General features: G+C 37.3%; 1 long non-coding RNA gene across 1 annotated transcript; it reads left to right on the top strand.

Moving 5' to 3' along the window:
• Positions 1–546: 546 nt before the first annotated feature.
• On the top strand, positions 547–1,341 carry LOC149543192 (uncharacterized). Its single transcript, XR_016355219.1, has 2 exons — positions 547–684; positions 803–1,341. It is a non-coding gene; the product is annotated as an uncharacterized LOC149543192 (long non-coding RNA).
• Positions 1,342–3,921: the final 2,580 nt, after the last annotated feature.

Here is a 3,921-nt window from a genome sequence, read left to right as displayed (position 1 = left end):
TTTAACAAACACACTATGTATATCCTCTCATCTGATGGAGGCATTTTGATAAACAAATAACATGCCTTATAGATGCATCCTCATTTTGGATACATGCCTATTACAACATTTCCAACTAACATATGTGGTAAAACTTTCTTCCATTATACTTTGATGGATCTCCACATCCCGTTCCAAAGATATCTTCACTCTTTTTGATGAATAGACCTTTCCTATTAATTAAATATTAAAGATACATATCCACAATAAAAGGAGTCGGTGGATACAAAATCACCCCACAAGTTCACTTGGCACAGAGCATGATATCCTCATTTTGGATACATGTCTACTACAACATTTCCAACTAACATATGTGGTAAAACTTCCTTCCATATGCGTTGATGGATCTCCATGCCCCATTCCAAAGCTCCTATTTTGAGATAGATGGACAAGATGTTGGCAAAGCTTGTTGAATTTTGTTCTAAACATGTCTATTTCATTTGCTTGATAGTTTCCGAAGCCTTTGCCGCTAGTCTATTTAGTGAACATCTTGAAGTCATGGCATTCGATGGAACCAAGTTTCTGTGAATCATTTTGTCAATTAGTTCACCGACCTTGGTTGCAACCACTTTTCTATGAATCATTCTGTAACGTAGTTCACTGGCCTTGGCTGTGCGTCCTCCTTTTGCCTAGATGTCTAGCAAGGTAGTCGCAACAACCACTTACAAAATTCCTCTTTCTTTTATGTCTCGATCGATGGCAATAGAAAATTTTGAATAGTAGTACTGATTTACAAGGTTGAACAACCAATACCTTTCTGTAGGTTTTTCTTCCGTTGCTTGTGACCCCGTCTGATTACCCCACGAGAACCTTGTGTCGAGGGAAGTACTGATGTTCTAAAAATTGAGATACACTCAAATGAATTAATGTTTGTGTGTGTTCTTAATGACATTCTTGATCTGAGTCTGCAAATCAATTTGGAGTTAAAGCCAATTGCCAGGTAATACTTTAATAGAAAGGCACCAAATCGTAGATCTTTAAGCTTGATTATATGTTCAGTGAAGCAGAGGCAAAAAGGTAGGAGGGTGCAATAAGGATTGAAATCAAAGATTTTCCAAAGCAATCGATTGCTTCAAAAATATTCTTTGAGCACTTATTTTACTTGGGCAAAGCGGGACAAAATCATACAGGTGTATTCATAAGATTTACCACAATGGATTGCGTCTTTCGATTTTTTACTCTGTGAATATGATAAATTCAGTTTTATAGTCTATTGAACTTTTCTGTAATTAAATCATCAACATTTTAAATATAGGACAAAGTATGGCAAAGGAATACAGGTATTTTCTTTAAGGTTTGCAAGTAAGGGTTGAATTAAGTTTTATGATATTTTTTGTCTTGATAGTTTTCTTTTAATTTATTTAATGTGTTTTTCCAGTGTAGGCGATAATAATTTGGGTTCCTATTTTTTTCCCCGTGTTGAGCTTTTATTCAATTTAGCTTTTCTGTCTAGGTATAAAAAGCTTGGATTTCAATTTTAGTTTCATCTGTGGAAGTTTCTATAATAACATATTTGAGCTACTTCAGGGTTTTGAATGGAAAATAATTCCGGGTTGAAACAGAATTGCCAGAGAACACTTTTAAAAGAAAAAGATTCTTAGGGTCGATTATACATTTTATCGATTTTATTTTAGAACCAAAGCCAAAAGGATCGGAAGCTGCAAAGATCAGCAAAGAATTGATTCTAATGTTCAGCGTATTGTCAGATCTGCTAGAATTTGATAGATTGATACACTAGACCTTGAAATATCTCCAAGATTTCCAGTGAGCAGTCCATAATCGAGGGCTCTGTTTTTAGAGGTTTGTTGCACAAGGAAAAAATGGCGATGAAGCAGATGAAAGGGGAAGTCTCCAAGGAGATAAACATTCTTCACAAACTCCATCACGCAAATCTTGTTATCCTCATAGGAATCTGTCTCAACCATGAGGAGCAGCATGGCAATAAAATTTGAGTATATAGACAACAGGTCCTTGAGCATCTGGATTGAGGACGCAGGGCCACAAAATTCCCTTCCATGGAAATAGAGGCTCCAGATCACAATCGACATAGCAGAGGGGCTATAATATCTCTAGTGTGGCTCACAAGAACCTCAAGACCAACAATATTCTCTTGGATTGCAATTTTAGAGCAAAATTTGCAAAACTTTGGTTTGGCTAAATTTGGCACAGAGGTTACCATCTGTAAAATTGGAACCTCACTGTAAGGAAGCAAAGGTGTGCGGAATCGCTTTCTACACTAATCTTGAGAGGACGATTATGCAAATTCAACTAACTATTGTAGAGATCTCAAAAAATGCATAATAAGATAATCAAAATAACAATGAACGCATAACACAATAGTTACCGTGGGGAGACCTTTTCAGGAGAAAAATCCCACCCTCCAAAACCCGCACAATGTATTCTCAAATCAAGAAGATTACAATACACTTGCAATGCAAGTTCTTACAGAAGCGCATCACCACAACTTGAACTCAGACTTGGACTTAGAGAGACTCCTTCTAGTACCCAGTCTTGCAAATAGAACTTAATGATACAAACACCTCCCCATGCCCTCCTTTTATAGTGCTTTACAACTTGGAAACCATTTGTCGTCTTACAAAACCATGGGCCAAAATCATGGGCGAAACAACCATGCCACATGTTACCCACTTGTCATTTGTAACTCCAAGAATAGCATTATTGTCCATAATTTTGTCCTCTAGTTTAGACCCCCATAAAAGTCATATGAGTTGTTTATACTCTAAAAATAGCCTTCCTTCCTATATTGTACTAGGGACAAGGCACATTTTTAACAACTCATACACTTTTTTCCAACTCATAAACATGTGAAAAACTATCAAAAACAAATTCTAGAATTTTCCGGAAAAAACTTGCAAGGTAAAGACACAATTCTCAACATTCTCCCACTTGTCAAACACCTTGTAAGAGTCAGGGGATCCAAAGTGTCATGGACTTAATTGCTAAGGGCCGAGAGGCCCATAGACTCCGAACACCATCTGAATTTCTCTGTGCTCACGGGCTTAGTTAATGCATCAGCAACATTCACCAAAGTCTCCACCTTCTCCAGCTTCACCTTGCTGTCCTCAACCATATCTCTCACAGAATGATATTGTACATCAATGTGCTTGGTCTTAGCATGAAATGTTGGGTTCTTTGCTAGGCAGATTTCACTCTAACTGTCATTATAAATTGTCACTACACTTTCTTTGAACTCTATATCTGAACACAGTCTCTTTAATCAGATAGATTCCTTATAGGCATGAGTAGCTGCCATATACTCTATCTCTGTAGTGGACAAAGCAACCACAACTTGTCGCTTGCTCATCCAATTGATTGCACCACCGAATAATCTAAACACACATGCACTAGTGGATCTTCTTTTATCAACATCGCCAGCCTAGTCTGAATCCACATAGCCTTGAATATCCAAGGAATGCTCATTTCATGTTTCATGGAAACATATAGATTACTCTGAGGTAGATCGGAAGTATTTGAAAACTCTTTTTACTGCATCCCAATATGCTCTTCCTAGATTAGACATGTAATGGGAAAGTACTCCCATTGCTTGGGCAATGCATGGTCTTGTACAGACCATAGCATACATCAAACTTCCAACAACACTTTGATACAGTACTTGACTCATCTCTTCCATCTCCAATGGGGATGAAGGACACTGTGAGCTAAAAAGCTTTGTTCCCATAGCAACATGAACACTCAATGGTCTGAAATACTGCATATTGAATCTTCTCAGAATATTACTAACATACTTACTCTGACCTAGCCAAAGCTTTCTATTTTGTATATCTCTTATAATCTCCATTCCTAGAATGTGCCTTGCTGCACTAGGATCTTTCATTTCAAACTTTGTTAAGAGCTAAGATT

This window comes from Cupressus sempervirens, chromosome 8 (genome assembly GCF_028749045.1).
Source record: "Cupressus sempervirens isolate cs-2001-9-10 chromosome 8, ASM2874904v1, whole genome shotgun sequence".
NCBI lineage: Eukaryota > Viridiplantae > Streptophyta > Pinopsida > Cupressales > Cupressaceae > Cupressus > Cupressus sempervirens.
Note: the sequence above shows the minus strand (reverse complement) of the source record. Positions and strands in the feature narration are given on the sequence as shown.